The sequence below is a fragment of the Ambystoma mexicanum genome, chromosome 8 (genome assembly GCF_040938575.1).
Source record: "Ambystoma mexicanum isolate Mex_15411 chromosome 8, UKY_AmexF1_1, whole genome shotgun sequence".
Classification (NCBI taxonomy): domain Eukaryota; kingdom Metazoa; phylum Chordata; class Amphibia; order Caudata; family Ambystomatidae; genus Ambystoma; species Ambystoma mexicanum.
In genome coordinates, this window is record NC_090929.1 from 833,179,534 (window position 1) to 833,199,407 (window position 19,874).

Sequence of the window (19,874 nt, forward strand, 5' to 3'; positions counted from 1 at the left end):
CACAAAACTTGAGGGAAGTGTTGCTAGGGGGTGTCTGAAGATATTTCGGTTTAACTTGTGCTTTCCCTCCCTTTAGTTAAATTGATAGAGTGCCATTTGTAGTTGGTTTTCACTGTGCCATTTTGCTCAGTTTTTACTCTACCGCAAACTTGTCTACAAATGAATAGGGAGTTGTATATACTTTTCCTTGTCTGAACTTAACTTACTTTATCAACTGTGATTCATGTGTTGAACTAGATGTGTATAGAATAAATATATTCTCTTTTTGATACAAAGCTTTGGTCAGTGTTTCCTTGTTCCATAGTACTGTGATACCTATTGTGTAAACCCTGAATACTGCTCATCTCCCTCTTGAGATAAGTCTGACTGCTCAGCCACAGCTACCAACTAAATCTTTGTGGTACAGACTGATACCAAAGGGGATTTATTGCTCTCACCTGTAGTCCTAATCTGGTGTAGTGCTCCCTAAGAGAACTGCATTGGATTCTGCCTAACACTGTTATACAGCGGTGGGATAAACGTATTGGATTTACATTTTAGTGTGCTACTAGTACCTTGGTTCAATTAACCACAAGGTTAACATCACAAAAAGTTATTTTAACAAAGTCAAAGATGGAAATTTATCGTCAGGAGACCCTCCTTGCAAAAACTGCTGATTATCTTAAAGATTTGTGCAGACAGAAAGGTCTTCCTGTCAAAGGCAAGAAAACAGAAATGATTGATAGACTGTTAGAGAAACAAAGTCTGGATAGTGGTGGTGTAGGCCCTACTACTCCAGCAAATGTGGCAAACAGTAATGAGGATAATGTTGAAAATGTTATTGTTGAGTTAGATGAGGAAGAGAAGGATAACAATGTCACCCCCTATGGTCCTCTGCCTGCTCAAGGGCCTTAACCTGTAGCTACTGGACCCTTACCAGGTCCCACATTAAGTCCTGAATGTATATCTCTAGAAAAAATGAGACTTGAACTTGAATTCAAATGAATTAGTGCCCAAACTGAACAGAGACATCAGGAACTAAGGCTCAAAAAAATGGAGCTCAACCATGAGCTTGAGATGAAGAAATTGTCTTTGGAAAATGCTTCTCTCCCCGAATCCTCTAGATCTTCCAGTACAAAAAGACCCTGGATGCCTAAAGAGATTGTGGGTATGTATGAACCTAAGTTGGATGTATTAGATTGGCTTGCTATGTTTGAATATAATCATGGGCTCCAGGATATCACAGGGAATCAGTTGATCCCCTGTTTGTTCTCTAGGCTCCCCCCTGTTGCATCTGATGTGGTAATGGAGTTGGGGGAGATGGATAGGATGGATTATGAATGTGTAAAGCTAGCTAGATTTGGGAAGACTCCTTCTCAGTACCTTAAGAGGTTTAGGACCCTCAAAAAGCATGATTGTACCCCTAGGGGATACTTGGGTGAATGAATGTTTGAAGAACTTAGAGGGATGGGTTAAGGGTTACAGAGTTAACACTTATGAGGGAATGAGCAATCTTGGTATGGTGGAGTCTATCTATGATGCCTGCTCTCCTGAGCTCAGGCAACACTTGGCTGATTCAAAATAATTAGATTCTAAGAAGCTAGCCAAGGCTGCTGACTTGTCGGTTGCCAACAGGGCTACTCGCAAAGATTCAGGGGTAACTCAGAAAAAGGATGAGGGAAAGCAGCCAAAGAAAGACAACAAAGATAATTCAAATAATTCCAATTCCAAAGAAAGAAGGCCACAAACAAAATTCTAAGAGTAAGCCTCAAGGGAAACCTAATCAGGCTAGTGTACCTTCTGGTCCCAGACTAGAAGGAGGTCAGAACAAGCCATCATTCATAAAGACATTTGGAAAATGTTATGTTTGTGGCTCTACTGATCATGTGAAAGGGGATCCCAGATGTAAGGGTAAACCTTCAGGGGTCCACACTTTGTCCTTAGCCTTCGCTCCAGAGGAGGAAGTACATATGGCCAGTGGAAACCTTCAACTACTAGCTGATGATCCCATTGGAGTCTCAGCTAGTGTATCTTTAGTATCTCTAGGGTTGTGGGAACAACAGAATTTAGATGTGTATAATTCTATCCCTCCTAATACTAAAGAGTATTATAAAGACAGTGTCCTAATCAATGGTCAGGAGACTCCTGCCATTAGAGACACTGGGGCCAGCATAACTGTGGTGGACACATTTTTTTTCAAGGTGGATGATGTTGCTAAGGCACCCTCACCAAGTTAGCTGGAGAGCCTCTGCAGATGCTTCCCCAATTACCAGCTCTCATCTAGTGCAATTAAATGACTGTCAGGATACCTGTGAGTGTACAATCTGAAGTACCAGGAAGGAAGCTGTTGGGCAATGATGTGAAAGACCTGGGAGTAGTGTCAAGTACTCCCAGACCTCCTAGTAAGAGATTACAGGAGCTTACCAGACCTGCAAGGGAGAGGACCTTCAGAGGCTCTCCTGAGGAGATGATAGAAAAATAAATCACTCCTACACCACTGGAGTTACTAACTGCTATTTCCAAGCAACCAGAAGCAAAGGGGAAACCCAAGACTTCAAGGAAGAAGAGAGCAGAAAGCACTCCAGTGCTGCCAACCAGGAAATCTCCTAGGTTAGCAAAAATTATCAGTCCAGAAAAACCAAACACCCTTTGAGGGTCCGGAAATGAATGATAATTGATTGGCCGAAGACGAACAGCCTCATTTACAGTGTAAGAGTATATATTCATTAGTCATTAGTTATTACGTAGCTAATAGTTCAACTAGAGTGAAGCCATTTTAAGATGACCAGAATCACCATTTTGTTTTCTCTCTCTGCTCTCTCTAATGTTGCCACTTTGCCTCATGTAAAACTGCTTTGCTGTAGATATTATTTCGCTTCAATGGTCCAAGGCTAAGAAACATGTTTAAACATTACACTGGAGGGCCAGACAGAAATGCCCGATTCCCTCCCTCACATATCCTTGAAGACAGGGAGCAAGGCATTTTATCAGTACACGAAAGCCAGTGAGTCTCCTGAAAGAATAGCAATGTACGAAACAAGCATTTAAAGAGTTGAATTATAATATTCTCTACGGCCTCCCTTTCTGAGCCCAGTGAGGCCCAGAAGAGTGGGCTGACCTCTAGAGCGAGAATCAAAACTAAGAGATAGAGAGGTCTGGTATGTGCCAGTCTCCTACGGGCAGCTTGCCCGTGACAAACAGAAATGCTGTGTTCTCGAAAATAAAGAATGGTGTCTGTAAAATTGAAGATTGCAAACCGTTACTAAATATGGTGGTCTAAGGTGTCATATTTGTCACACTGGTCAATCATCGCCTCTAATTCAAAGGGAAATGAATTGGGGGCGGCATCAAATGTGTCATTACTGATTGTAAAATGCTCCGTTTGTATATATGTAACTGATGTACGTTTCATGTTCTCTTGCATCCCCCGAGGTATGTTAGACACATGTTGCGGGGCGTGGGACTACTTGGCCAACTGGGACTTGTTTGTATTGCAATAAACCCTAGATTTTGGGAACGGAACCTCGTGCCTGGCGTATCTATTCGTGTGTGGTGACTGTGCCTTGTTTCCACATCTGAGGGTCCCTCAGGGGCCCCTTCAAAATCACACCTGTGATTCCTCCTCCAGTTGAGGCTGATTGTGAGGTACAACCCTGTGTGGTTGAACTAGAGCCTGAAGACTCAGATCTAGTAGGAGGCCAGGAACTCATTGGAGATATTGACCCTGTGGACCATCCTGAGCTGCAGTTGTTACTGGCAGAAGGTGGACCCCAAAGGGCAGACTTCAGTAAGGGACAAAGAGAATGTCCAACTCTGGAAGGTCTTCGCCACCAGGCCGCTTCTCAGTTTGAAGAGCAAGAGCCTGGGAAGTATAGGTTACACTGGGAAGATGGCCTCTTCTATAGTGAACCAACGGGTCACTCCCTGGGGACTACAAGAGACTTGTAGTACCCCAAGCAAACAGACTCAAATTCTTGCAACTAGCCCATGAGATACCTTTGGCTGGTCACTTGAGCTTCAAGAAGACCAAGGAAAGGCTCTCTCTCTACTTTTATTGGCCTAAAATGGGGGCTGAGGTAGATAAGTATTGCAAGAATTGCCACACTTGCCAAACCCCTGGTAAGAGTAGCTCCAAGAACGTGGCACCCTTAGTGCCTCTCCTTGTAGTGGGAGTACCATTTGAGAGGGTAGGAATCGACATTGTTGGTCCCCTTGATCCTCCAACTTCTTCAGGCAACAGGTTTATACTTGTTGTAGTAGACCATGCTACTAGGTTCCTTGAAGCAATTCCTATGAGGACTGTTACAGATCTGGCTGTAGCTAAGGCCCTCCTTTGTATTTTTACCAGGGTTGGGGAGGTAATATCCGACAGGGGGTCACATTTTATGTCCCACTACATGAAAGCCATGTGGAAAAACTGTGGAGTTACCTAAAAGTTCTCAACAGCATACCACCCTCAGACAAATGGATTAGCAGAGAGGTTTAACATAATCATGAAGAGCATGATAGGAGCTTTAGAAGACCCTCTTAAGAAAAAGTGGGATCTTTTACTGCCATGCCTTCTCTTTGCATATAGAGAAGTCCCTCAGGAGGGAGTGGGTTACAGTCCCTTTGAACTTCTCTATGGCCATCCGGTCAGAGGTCCATTGGCCCTGATCAAGGAGGGGTTGGAGAGTGCTCCTTCCCCCATGCCAGTCAGAGTCACTGACTATGTGATAGGACTCCGGAGGAGAATGTCACACATGATGGCTGAGGCAAGTGATAACTTGAAAGCAGGTCAGGCTCTGATCAAACATTGGCATGACCAGAAGGCCAACATGGTTGAGTTCGCTCACGACCAGCTAGTTCTTGTTATGGTCCCAACAAGGCAGAGGGCCTTGTAGGACAAGTGGATGGGACCCTTCAAGGTTGTGGGAAAACCTGGAGAGGTGAACTATCTGGTGGATTTAGGCAATCCTAAGGAGGCTCCTAGAGTCTTTCACATCAACCATCTAAAAGCTTATGTCTCGAGACCAGAACAGGGAGCTTTGCTTCTAGCTTCAGCTCAAGAGGAGGAGGAGAGCGAACCTCTACCTGACCTCCTCAGAGGCAAACCTTTAGATGAGAAAATAGAAGGAGTCAATCTCTCTTCTAATCTGACACCTGAGCAACGGAGGAGTGCCAAGTTTTGTTGAATCAATGTGCCTCCCTGTTTTCTCTAGCACCATGCTTGACCCCTTAGGGCCAGCATGATATTCAAACTGGTGACTGTTTACCTGTCAAAATTAGGGGCTACAGGACGTCAGAAAATGTAAGAACCCACATCAAAGGAGAGGTCAACAAGATGCTTGATCTCGGGGTAATAGAACCCTCTACTAGTCCATGGTCTAGCCCAGTGGTATTAATACCAAAATCAGGATCCAACGAGTTGAGATTCTGTGTGGACTATAGAGCTCTAAATGCAGTCACTAAGACTGATGCGCATCCTTTGCCACGGACAGATGAGCTGGTGGATAGACTTGGTTCAGCCAAGTTTCTCAGCACATTTGATCTCACGTCAGGCTATTGGCAAATAGCCCTGACTGACCATGCCAAGGAGAAAACTGCATTCTCCACCCCAGTTGGCTTATACCAATTTAAGGTGATGCATTTTGGACTAAAGAATGCACCTGCTACATTCCAAAGGATGGTTCTGAATGGGATGGAGGACTTCTGCATGGCATACTTGGATGACATTGCAGTGTTCAGCCCTACTTGGAAAGAACATGTTGACCACCTAGGATATGTTTTGCAGGCTCTGCAACAGGCCCATCTGACCATAAAGGCAAGCAAAATGTCAAATTGGTCAGAGTAAAGTGATCTATCTCGGGCATGAGGTAGGAGGTGGTGGTAGGAGGTGGTGAAATAAGGCCTTTGTTCAGCAAAATTGGACAACCCCTTCTACTCAAACCCAAGTGAGAGCCTTCCAAGGCCTCACTGGGTATTATAGGAATTTTATTGAAAACCATGGATCCATAGCTTCTCCACTGAATGTAATCTCTTCTCCTAAGTTCCCTAAAAAGGTCAAATGGAATGAGGAGTGCAATCAGGCCTTTGAAAGCCTGAAGAAAGCCCTTTTTCAAGCTCCAGTTGTCAGAGCTCCCGACTACCACCAACCCTTCATTGTACAGATAGATGCTTCCAATATAGGTATAGGTACAATACTCAGTCAACCTAATGAGAAAGGTAGGGAGCACCCCATTTACTTCATCAGTAGGAAACTGAAGGAACCTGAGACAAGGTGGGCAACTATTGAGAGAGAATGTGTTGCCATTGTGTGGGCTTTGAAGAAGTTTAGACCATACTTGTATGGATCTACTTTCATCGTTCAAACAGACCACCAACCCTTGAGATGGTTGATGCAAATGAAAGGGGAAAACCCAAAACTGCTAAGATGGTCAATCTGCCTCCAAGGGTTTGATTTTACCATTGAGCACAGGTCAGGATGTCACCATCAAAATGCTAATGGTCTCTCTAGGATGTTTATAACCGACTAGAGGTATGAGACTCATCCAGGAGTGGATTAGATCCTCCTGTCCCTTAGTCTGAGGGGCTGGGGGGTGAGTGTTAGGCAGAATTCTCATTCTATGGCTAATTTCCCTTACCTATAGAGTCCCTCAGTAGCTTTGCTGGATTTGAAGGGTTTGTTTCTTTTTACCTGCTAAGAGTGAGACTCTTTTTCCCACTCTTAGGCATTTTTGCTATGTGTGTTCTAGGCTATTTTTGTGTTTAATGCCTATGTGATTTTCTCTCACCCATAGAAACCATCTTTATTCGCATGTGTTACACAGCACCCTCAATGCAGTGACACAGGGGTGTCGTAGTGACCCCCAAACATAGACTGCATACCCTGGGACTAACTACTGTCTCCCAGGGCATGTAAAGTCCCCATTGACTTTACTAGTCAAATCTTACAAACTTAACCTGTCCAACCCATCTTATTATGGAGGTACTGGAAAGGGTTAATAGTTTTTCCCTTGGGTTCATTTTCGAGGGGGTACCTTAAAGTCCCGCTCTCTAAAGTTTCTGGCTGGTGGGAGTGGTTCCTACCAAGAATATTGAACCGCAAATATTTTCCATTGGGATTTTCCCATTGTTCGAGGGTAACACTTTTACTGACAGCCTCTAACATACCGGCAGTTTATTTTATTATTGACTTTACTCCGGTAGGTTTTTTTTGCCAGAACTTTAATATAACTTCTTTCTCGTGTCTTACTCTAAACTCCTAACCCAGGTCGGGGATCCTTTGTTCACTCTTTTGGCGGGCTTCTTCCAAGAAGCCCTCCTTTCGGCGCCTTGAGTCTGTTCTTTGGGAGGGGGAGTAGAACCCCTGGACAGAGTTGCCGCAGCAACTCAGGCCGCACTCTAACCTGATAGGCTGCTCTGCTCTCACTAGATTGATTTTCAATAAGAAATGTGTTGATGCACCTGAATCTTCTAAACCCCTCTTCCTTCCTACTGTTTTAACTTGTGGAGTGCCATTTTGCTTAGTTTTCATTCACTTATCTTTCTGCTAAAGTGTCACTGTGCATTACTTGTTCACAAAACTTCAGGGAAGTGTTGCTAGGGGGTGTCTGAAGATATTTCGGTTTAACTTGTGCTTTCCCTCCCTTTCGTTAAATTGATAGAGTGACATTTGTAGTTGGTTTTCACTGTGCTGTTTTTCTTAGTTTTCACTCTACCACAAACTTGTCTACAATTGAATAGGGAGTTGTACATACTTTTCCTTGACTGAACTTAACTTACTTTGTCAACTGTGATTTATGTGTTGAACTAGATGTGTATAGAATACATATATTCTCTTTTTGATACAAAGCTTTGGTCAGTGTTTCCTTGTTCCATAGTACTGTGATACCTATTGTGTAAACCCTGAATACTGCTCATCTCCCTCTTGATATAAGTCTGACTGCTCAGCCACAGCTACCAACTAAATCTTTGTGGTACAGACAGATACCAAAGGGGATTTATTGCTCTCACCTGTAGTCCTGATCTGGTGTAGTGCTCCCTAAGGGAACTGCACTGGATTCTGCCTAACACTAGCTGGGCCATGATGTACTTTCGTAGTGCGTGGAAAAAAGTATTGACAAATTCTCTGCTGTCCGTACGCACCCTTCTGGTGGTCTGCGCAAAGGCACGGTTCAATTCCTGCACAAATTCTTGTGGGGCCTGATCCTCCCCACATTGCAAGTTGTAGGCTGCCTTGCGAGCCTCTTGGGGATTTCTGTGTACAGAAAAATGCTTCAAGATGGCCGCCCTATAGGTGGACCACCTAGACTGATTTTGGTCCTCCAGCCCCACAAAGAAACTGGAGTATTCTGGTGAGAAGGTCCATTTCACATACTGAATGCAGCTACTGCTGTCTTTCAAATGGAATGTTTCCATCATCTGCTCAAAGAGCTCTAAGTGCTCCCAAACAGAGTACTTAGCGTTCTTATGATAAGGCGTGATGACGCTCCTTATCGCCTTGATCTGTTTTAAGGGGTCCTTAAGCAAGGCCGTTTTTGCCTTATTGGCATTTTTGGTTCGGGTAACCCTTGTCCAGTCATCCTCTGACTCAGAGGCACTGCTCCCAGAGGTGCCCATCTGATCTTCTAGGTTCTCCCGGATTCTGCGAGCCTGGGAATGACTGGCAAAATGTGGGGACCTAGTCTCCTGTGTCCTGGGGCGTTCAGAGGAGTCTTCTGATTCCTCCTTGCTCCCAGGATTTCATGGATACCCCCCACACTGTTCTAGCTGGGCAGAGGTTTTTAGGATGCCCTTAGTGGGCCTACTCTCCTGGAGTTCCCCACTAAACTTCACAGTACTTGGGTACCCATAACCAGACGCCTGCCCATCCATTCCTGGGAGGTGCTGTTCTATGAGCCCTATACTTCTGATTGGATTGAATTCTGCCATCCCCGTGGCCCTGGGCTCATATGCGCCAGTGGACATGGGTGTGGCAGAGTCCAGGGATTGGGAGAGATGAAGGCCTCTGGTACTAGGGTTCCTGAGGTTATGCTCAGGTGTTTCCCTTTCCCAGCGAACCTCATCTCTATCAGCCCCTGCTCCCTGTTGCCATGCAAGAGCCTGAGCCTTCTGTTCCTCAATTAAAGCCTTACTAGTCTCTATCAGTCTCTCTTGCATGGCTACCTGCCTGTGGAGCCTATCATTGTTCTGACAGAGAGCCTCATTTTCGCTCTGTGCTTCCTGGTTTGTCTTTGTGTACTGGGCCAGTCTTTGGTGCATGAGGGTTACCTCCTGAGCCCTGTCCATACTGGCCTGCTCCTTCCTTGCCAGAGCATCTTCCACGCTCCTGGTGTGCTCTAACAATCTATCATGCTCTTTTTGGAGGTCACCAAGTCCCTGGAGGGCCAGGTGATTTTCTTCCAGTTTCCCTTTTAAGTGACAGACTTCCTGGCCTAAAGTGTCCCTTTCCTGCACAAGAGCCTGCCTCTGTGCCGCCAGGTCATCCCTCTGTCTTTGAAGAGCACCAGCTTTCTGGCGCTCTTTCTCAAATTCTGCCTGGGTATCCAGGTCTTTCAGAATTAATTTGTTGCTCTCTGCCTTCTCTCTATTTAGGTGGCTTTGCAGGGTGACTATCTGCTCTGTGCATGCCCTGTTGAAATCCGGTTGTTGCTCCAGCTTTTTCTGGCTCTGCAGTAGGGAGTCCAAACTTTCTTGGTACTCCTTATGCAAGGCCCGAATTCTGATATCCTGTTCTGCCTTTTCCTGTTGCAGGATACCCATGTCCTCTTTATTTTAACTATATATTGCCGGCTTTCATTTTCTGACTCCTGGCTCCTCTGCAGCCTCTGCTCAGAAGAGTCCAGATCAGATTGGGCTTTTTCTAATGCCATCAGTTGCCTACTTGCCAGATCTTGGCCTTCAGCATATTTATCCTGTATGGCTCCCATAGATAAATATAGATATGCCGCTATCTTGGCAATCTTATTTTGCTCATCCTTGGCCTTAGTGGCCATATATAGTTCACTCAGGGCCACATGTAAGGGACCCTGATCTCTCCAGATATCTAACCCTGTTGCCGTGATCTGTTGTGTGATTGCCTGCAACCAAACATTCTGATCCTGCTCAGTCCACTCACCTCTCACAAATAACTTATGTAAAAGGTGTTCTATAACTATCTCGATGTCTACCAATGTCGCCATTTTGGAAATATTAATTTCCTTCCTGATTTACAGAAGTTTCTTATTTTATTTTTTTGCAAAACAGACCGTTTAGTTAGAGAGTTCCCTTTTGAGGGGTGCTTTTGCAGTATAACACAGCGTGGTAGCCCAACAGGATTTATGCATCCTGTCAGTTAGCACAATGTATTAAACTGCACAAGTGGTAGTTCTAATCCAGAAATCCCAGATGAGCCCCCAATATGTAAGCGGTTTCAACCCAGCACTCCAACTAAGTCAATGCCTAGTATGAGATGCCCAATGGAAACCCTTATTTATATATTTTTATGTCAAAAGTTCTTTTAATTCTGGATGATGTACCCTTATATAACGCCCCACTCTTTGATTCCCCCCGGTCTCACTGAACCAAGAAGAAGGTTTGTTTTGCAAATTAAAAGATTTATTTGAAGGACTGAACAATATATAGATTACACTTTTATGAATATGAATAATGTCTGAATATCACACTTATGAATATGAATAATGATCAGCAACGGGTAATATTACAATATCAACAATCTCTTTAATCAATTAGGAGTAGGAATAGGAAGAATATATAGCAGAGAATACTTTGTATGGGTTCAGGAAATTGCAATGATAGGAAGGAATGCAACACAGAAATAAACTTGATATGATTTTAACCAAAGACAATGTGATCACTCTTTCCCCCTGTTATTACTCATTCCCCCAATATGCAATATGAAGAGATGGAATGAGGGAACACAGGTATCAGGAATAACAATCAACAATTGCAGTTTCAATCCCGATTCCCCCCCAGCAAGCTTAGAGAGAACAGGATGATTTTAAACAGGACAAACGCTTTGAATGTGGTTGAATTGAATGGGAAAAATGCTAAAATTATTTTAATTTGCTAAATTAGTATTTAGCACTAGTGAGAGTTGCTTTGGATTGGTTCAGGGAAACACTAGCAATAAGGGTTGGATGATAAACAGATTGAAAACGAATTTCAGAAGTTGAAAGCAAGAAATAGCTATTTTTACAGGGAGTGAAATTGAGCCAAATGCAAATTCGCAGCAACTTTTCTGCGTGCGAGAAATGCGATTACGGAAAAACTATAAGGAGTCGGAATGTCGTTTTGGGTTCGTATGAAAGCTGAGGATGTTAGCTTCAAAATGACATTTAAATTCCTAGCACATACGTTTCAAAAGTTACAGAGGTTTTAATGAGGGTAGATTTTTCTCAAAAAGGGTCAAGATTTTACAAATGAAAGATGCGCTTTCAAAATTAGAAACCAAGATGGACAAAATAGATTCTACAATGCAGCTCTGGATATGTTGGAACGGGTTGAATAGGATTACTTTAAACTAAGAGATGACTATGGACAGTTCTATACTAAATACTCACTACTATGGATTTGGAATGGAATGGGCCCATCAAAGATCTGGTCAAGGGTTTGGACTGGACTTCGCTCACCACCGGACACGTCTCAGGCGCTTGGTTCTGCTCTCAGCAAGGCACTCTGGTCTGCACGGCCCTTTGGATTGGATCTGATGGGTTCTGGGTTACAGCTCTGCTGGACTGATCTGGATCTTGGGTTCTAGCAAGGTTCTTGGCCAGAAGCAGCAAAGAGCTCAGCCCGGCTGTTGAATTGATTAGGCCCTGTGGAAGTTTAGGGGTTAAATCAGGTTGCAAGATTTTTTTAAAGGCCTGCTGAAAAGGGTCCAGCTTTCTGAGTTAGGCCTGCTGAAAAGGGTTCTGGAGTCTGGTTCTGGAGATGGGTTCTGGAGATGGGTTCTTCCTGCAGAGCGCTTCGCCGGTAGATCAGTGATGAGTGAATGTGTGTCTTGCATGTCCTCAGCAGTCCCTATTTATCCATTTTCCAAAGGGGTGGGAAGGCTGATTATACAATGCCCAACCCTCTAGGGTTCTGATAGGACAGAGAATTCCCCCTCTCCTGATTTGAGAAGGGAACAGTGTGTCATGATGTGTCATAGTGATGCTGCCATTTACAATTTAGGGAAGAACCTCCCCTTTGTTCTTACCCAGAAAATCTATTTTTCCCAAAAAAGATATTTCCAAGATGCACAACTTGTTAATAATACATAAGTACATGACAGATTTACTAAGGTACGTTTCTGTCCAAATCTTATCTTCCTATGAGTTTTTAAATGACAGTTTTTCGCGCTTTTGGGCAGTTACTCAGTGTCAGTTCTGTACCAATTTTTACACATGCATACACATACCCTCTGGGCATATTCCTGTAATTTTTCATGTTCCTAACATAATCACAATTGCTAGATTATGAGCTTTTTCGTGGTTCAGTCTCTGAATGTCGCACAGATTCCAGTTTAGTTTTAAACTGTGAGCGAATTTATTTTAACAACCTATAAATTTCATATTTGTATCAGTTCAGTACAATTTGCTATAAGTATTTTTCTAAAACATACAGTTACTTTAGTTTCAAATCCACATTTTCAGTCTGGCCCGCCTCCAAAGCTTGGCTGAGTCAGAGAGTCACATGGCTTCTTCCTGCCAGGGCTGTTGGTGTCAGTCACACCCGAATTAGCATTTTCTATTCAGTTCAAGGAACCCATTGTCTCTTTCCCAGAGCAACATGCCAGAGTGCCCCTCCCAGTTCCTTTCACACCAGCCTGCCGGTTTCTTAGCAGAGCAGGGGGGGAGATTCTTTTGTTGGGTAGAAGGTGTGGAATGTCTTTGAAGCTCATTGTGGGAAACCTCTTGGAAGTTTAGCTGAATCAGGTTACCTTATAGTCAATTGTCACATTGTTCCCTGTGCAAAATTACAGTTACACATTTGAAATAAGCAAACATATCTTCAATTCCAGTCTTTTTCAACATGAAAATCAATGTGTGGCACCCTATATTGCATTTTATGGAAGTCCCTTCTTTGGCATATCTAGCTTTTGAGACACAAGTTTCTCCTGTCAGATTTAGAGATCGCCAGCGTCTGACAGAGGCGAGTAAAGGTATTGCACCCATTTTTGACAGATTTCTTCCCAGCAGCCATCTTCAAAAGTGGACTTTGTTCTGATAACATATACTCCCGCTGACATTATATTTATGTGGATTCGCTAAGTAGAATGATGTTCACCACCCAACAAGGAGTTTGGATCTTTTTGGGTGGTTTGTGAGCCATTATTTTTGCAAATTTGACAACCAAGAAAAATGGATTTTTAAAACAGCTCTGTGTTTCTTTTGCAATGATTTTGATCTGTGGGCAGCCAAATCATGGGTTTTGGCAGTGGTCTCCTGTGTTACCACTGACATAGGCAAAAGTGGATGGCGGCCTTATTTCCAGATTTTTACTGCGCGTTTCTGGTTGATTTTAGCGAGCAGAATGCTTGCCAGTGGCCATTCTGATGTTCCTGATGCAAGCAATGCACAGTAATGTTGCAGGACCTGGACTAGTGGGGGAAAACATCCCTCCGAGTGAGATAGAGGAAAGGAAGGCACTAAGTTGGACCTGGGAGGGTCGGTTGGAGAGGAAAGTCAATCAGACCAGGGCCTGATCAGTGGTACCCAGGTTATCATGGAGGCGGTTGAGCAGGATGGCATGGTTCACTGTGTCAAAGGCAGAAGAGAGAGATTGAGTAGGATGAGGACAGAGGGGATATTAGAATCAAGTTTGGAGAGCAGGTCTTCACAGATGTTCAGGAGAGCAGTTTCCATGCCTCTCGCTGCTCTGAAGCCAGACTGATGGTCATGGAGACAACCAATAGCATCAGTGTGGAGATTAATCTGGGAGATGGCCAGCTTTTCCAAGAGTTTGCCCAGGAAAGGAGTGATAGAGATCGGGAGACAGTTAGCCGGGCAGGAGGGGTCGGCTGTGGGTTTCTTGAGAAGAGGGTGCACAAGAGAGTGCTTCAAAGGGGAGGGAAAGGCTCCAGAGTCGAAGAAGTGGTTACAGAAGTCGGCCAGGGCAGGAGCGAGGGTCTCAATATGGTCCTTGATGGATTTAGATGAACAGCGAAGAACCTGTTTTGACCAGACTTTCATAGATCAGACTTGTCTGGAAATCTCATTAGGGGAGAACAGAGGAAAGGAAGAGTAAGAGGGGGAGGCGGTTGCAGGAGGGCCAGAGGGAGCAGAGTGAGAAGAGGGAAGAGGAGGAGAGGATGAGGGTTTAAGTTTCTTGGAAGAAGGCTAGGTTGTGGGGTGCCCGTAGGGTTTGAGCTGCAACTACTTCCATCCTGTTTTTATCACCTAACTTCTATATTTACAAGTAGGACTTGTCACTGTCTCAGACAATGGGCCTCATTACGAGGTGGGCGGTAAGGGATTACCGGCACCGGTAAGGACACCAGTGCCGGTAATCCCTTACCACCCTACTACGAGTTCCCTTTGCGGGTCCTTCCCTAACACCTGGTTTTACCAGGCGTTAAGGACGGGACCCGCAAAGGGATACCGGGGTCAATAACAGTACCGCAATTTGCGGTACCGTTATTGCCGCCTTCCCCCTTCCCATTTGAGCCCTAAGAAGGCTCAAATGGGAATGGGGAATGGCTCTGGTGAATGGGGAATTACCGGTCCCTCTGACCTCGGAATGGACCGGTAATTACTCCATCTACCATACCATAGTTGGTACGATTTTGGATGGAAGCCGTGGCGCTAATGGCGCCATGGCTACCTCCAACCTTGTAATGAGGCCCAATGACTGTGTCCTTCTCATCGTGGGATTTGCAGCCCCACCGCGGAAGCAATTCTCATTAAAATGTACTGTGGATTACAATGAGAAATGTGAAAACCGATGTGTGATGCCCCCCAAAGCAAGGCATCCTTTCATAGTGTCTCTGGAGAAAAGCAAAGCCCCCAGGACTGAATCTGCATGGTAAGGGCAGAACAGGAAGTCCATCAGATTCTGCCCATCGCCGCCAGGAAATGTTTTCCATAATAAGGTTGCCCTGGGAAGCAGGGAGGTCTGTCTCTGAGGCCAAGACGCATGCCGCACAACCCTTTTATTAACAGTGTCATATGTTCATGCACCATGTAAGACAGCACAAGCCTTGTAGCATGGGCTTCTGGTTACAACATGGTTACAACATCCCAAGGGTAGTACAAATTAATGTGGCATTAACAACAACATCAAACCATATCGACCACTTACATTTATACAGTTGGCTTCGGGGTGATGGTAGAGACATTGTGACGCCACCAATTCACAGTTATATAGTTATATGCACAGTGCTTGCAGGATCCTAGTGATTCAACCAACACAGTAACGAACTGCCTGTTTACTGTGCCCATTTTAGGCATAATTGACATGCAGTAACACAGCTTAAAACTAAGGCCTACATCGTTGTTCATTGGTTCACTGGGAGCAGTATAACAACTGCCCCTTAGGAAAACGTTATTAGTCCATTGTCATGAGGGCTAGGGGCTGCTCCATCCACTGACAGGCAAAGCTGCACCCGGGGACAGTGGTTCCACATCTGCTGCAGTATTTGGTGCGCTGGCAGTGAGTGTTCGTTGTTGGCCATGTTGAGGTTCCCCAAGTAGGAGTGGCAGCAGGTAACAGATGTGCTGCACCACATCTGGGTTCACCCAGGCAGACGCGTCTGTGTGAAGGGAGGATAGCTCCACGGCAACGTGCTCACCTTGGAAGCAAGATGACACAGAGCCACACAGGTTCGATCCCCGGGTCCGCGCTTAGAAACCTCTGGGTATTGCGCGTTATAAATAACCTATAATATCATATCATAATATCAAGGGGCAGCTGCAGCCTGCGATCAGGGTACACCACATTCAGACTTCGCCAGTCAGAAGTTTGGCGACACTTGCGTGGTCCCATGACGACGGGGTCCATGAGTCGGCAGCGGACCATCGTGCCTTCTCTTGGCCGTGCGGCGTGGGTCGACATTTCCATGGATTCGCCAGGCAGAAGTTACTTAAGTAGTGTTTCTTCTCACCGAGACAGGAGTTCTTCCTGAAGACGGGGGGCGGGCTGCAGGCAGCGGTATCGTCCGTGCCACTATCAGGCCGTTGGCGATGTCAGGGATAGTTCATGTGTCTCCTCTTCAGGTGGGTACAACTGGTGGTGGTGGTCTGGCCTGCACACCTTCCTCTCCCCCAGGCGGGGGTGGGTTATTTATGTTTGGCTGTGACGACCATGACATCGGACCATCCTTTCCCCAGGCAGGATCTTACTGTTGAGACTGCGATTAAACTGTTCCCAGGCGCCCGAACTCGTTTTACTCTGGGTCTTCAGCGATCTCCCTAGCATTTCCACACGAGCACTCTATTAATATAGAGCCACGGACAGGAATGTGTCAGGGCGCTGAGTCGGCAAGGTGTTTACAGGGTTCTATGTCATCATTTTGCATTTTTATAGGTCGCCTAACAAACAGACCGATTTTGTTTGGCCGATTTTAGGCAGCCTACAAAAAGAGAAAAAAAAGACATTCCCTTGACCCCAACCCTCCTCCCTCACCCCTACCACCCTGACCCCTATCACCCCAGTCCCCCATCTCGGGTGCGATTAATCAAAATCGTGGGGTTATTAACAGTGTTTTAACAGGTTATTAACAGTGTCAAATGGTCATGCACCACGTGACACAGCACGGGCCCTGTAGCATGAGCTTCTGGTTATAACATTATTTTACTGATTTTTCAGGGCTAGATCATGTGTCTTTAGTAATCTTTCGGTGAAAAGTGGCTTAAAACAGACCAAGCCAGCAGTAGTCACTTGCCTCATCTAGCCCGAACACCCCTACCATACCACCTCTAGCAGTGCTTTGTGTTTTAGAAATTAAACTGCATTTTGGGGACACTGTTCCAGTGCAGAACACATTGATAGAACTGCTGATGTGTGGCGTAGTTGTCCACATGATTAATATCCGTCTACCCTCAATGTATAAAGAGTTAATGTGGACATTTAAATTAGATTTCTTTTCTAGTTAGTTTTGGTCCCTCTGTGTTTTGCTCGTAACACCGCCATGTGGTGCGAAACTGTTGTCATGTGAGTGTAGTAGAGAGGACATGGAATACTAGGAGGGTCACACTGCTTGGGTGTGTACTTTGTCAATGTGCCAAACCTATCTACACCCATGGCCAATATAAAGGCAATTGCCATTCCAAACCACGCATAGAGGGGCCTCTTTTAAATTTGCCCAGCTCGCCCCTGTTGATTGCTCACGTGTAGCTCCCTCCTACTGTGACAATTGGTGCAAAAATAACAATTAAAGACATACCATACATACCATCACAACAGAAAAACATATTGTTTTAATAAGCAGAGGAATAATATTGCACATTGATCAACTTTCTCATCTGTGATCAGTCATCGTGGAAAACATTGAGACCGACACATTCGGTATACAGCTCCTAACAGTGACGGCTGGTGAAATTTTTAAGTGAAGGGGTTTACATATTTCCTCCAAATATGCCCTAGCGACCAGGCGTATTGAGGGAGTCCAAACCAATCAAGAAGGGTTCAGGGGCATTCCCGCTACCCTCGAGATTCTTTTTTTAAATGATGGGTAAAATGGTGCATTATACCGCACACTTTAAAACTGGCTAAAAAGCCAGACAGTTTGCAATTGGTTTTGTAGGGTAACTCATGAAAAACTGCAATACATGCAAGCAACCAATAGTGCACAGGAGCATTTCTCCGACACATTTACATGATGCCTTTGCCCACAATATATGCCAGTATAAAAACATTTTCACGCTGGCTGTGCCCATGTATTTCCATGCTGGCAGCACCAATAGATGTCAGTTTTCCCATAAAAGAACATACTCATGTTTGCTTAGTGCCCAATGGCAGTAATGATACTATAAGAAAACATGTTCATGCTTTTTCAGCCAACAAATGGCAGTATTTAAAAATTGGTGAGGCAAGCGTAAGGTGTCTTCATTTCTTTATCAGGTGTGGCAAGTTAATTGACTCTGAGGATTCTGGTACTTGTATTTTTCGCACTTGATTTTACTGGCAGGTGACTGGAAACAACTCCCTCCATAGCACACATTTTCCCTTGATAGGGGGAGGGGGAAAGCCATGGTTGTGGCTCTCCACTGTAAGGCATGATGGCCCTGCTGCTGCTGCGTTTGAGCCCAGGACTCCTGGAACAATGTTTAAAAATTAGTAAGGCAGGCGCTCTGTTACCAGTCATTACCTTCTCCTCCAAACGCACATTTTCATGACTCCATCAATCTTCAGGGAGGCTGTGATTCTTTGCTGTTTCAGGCGTGTCTTCATTCACCTGAAAAATAAATGAAGACACGCGCTAATGACTAGTAACAGAGCAGCTGCCTTACCAATTTTTAAACAACATATGGCAGTATCCCCACGTACGAACATACTCTGATTGGCTTTACCATTACAAATACATGCCATAGAATGAAAACATGTCCAAACTGGATGCACCAAAATGCCAGCCTACCTACATACTACTGCAGGGATTGCCCCTACTGACGTTGGATAGGGCACATGTAAAATGTTAAACAACAAAGAATTGCCAAAGACAGAATATACAGTGAAACACCTGTGTATGAGTGCGATATAAATAAAATATATCATATCATATCATTAATTTCCATATTATTTTGCTCTGCCTCATATATAGTGCTATATTGTTATAATTCAGGCCCTTTGTTAGGTAAGCTACATAACAACATTTATCATGTTTTCTTTATCAAAGATGCACAGTACCAAATGTCGTACCACAATAAGAAATGGCTAGACCAGCTGCATTAAAATGGCAGTCTAGCTACAGAATAACACTTATCATGATTGCCTTATCATATAACTATGGGCCCCGGTGCATTACCTGAGTCGGTAATGCCCCCGCCGCGAGGGTCATATTGCTTAATCATGCTTGCTTTATCATAGATGCCCAGTAAAAAAATGGCATGCCTTCCCCCTTGGTCCTCCTGCATTTCACATGCATAGATAATCAAGTATACATGCATACGAGGTGCCGGGGAGCTCAGGGGTCAGATATGGCATAGCATGTGAGGCATTGGGAATCTCAGGTGGCTGGCTGGCATTCTTTACTGGGCATACCCAGTAACAAATGCCATGCCTGTCTCCTGTGCTCCCCAGCACGTCACATGAACAAATTCAATGTGAGTATGTGTGTGTTTGCGAGGTGCCTGAGAGCCTAGGGGGCAGACATGGTATTTTTTTTTACTGGATAACTATCATAGATGCCCTGTAAAAGACACTACCATCCCTGTCGTCTGGCCCTCCCAGCACCACAAAGGAAAGCTGATTTTGACCAGTGGGGAGAGGTGTTGTGCAACAAAGGCATTTTTAAAATGCTGTTGTTGTACAAGTCCCTTGACCCCACTTGACAAAACCACCTCCTCGGAATAGCACAAACACACACACATGCACACATGTACACAACATTCCCACGCAGCATGCACTCGCTCATTCACACGTACACACATCATAATACACTCACTCATAACACAAGCATACACACATCCATACACATATTTACATTCTGTCCAGGACCCAAAGTTTCCTCCCAGCTCTTCAGCTCCAAGCAGGAAACAGGAAGCAAGACAGGGCATTGATGACGAAGTGCCCCACTCGCTTTGTATGTGTGGGAGTCACAGGAGCACCCCCATGCACATGCAAACATACAGTTCGCCAGCCAGCATTCTCAATGGGCTGTGCAAGGATGTGGAAGCAAAACACCCAAGACTTTCATGGCTCTTTGAGCATTTGTGGCTGGGGACAGAACTGTGAAAGAGAAACACTGTTTCTCTTTGATAGTTCAAGCCAGCCCA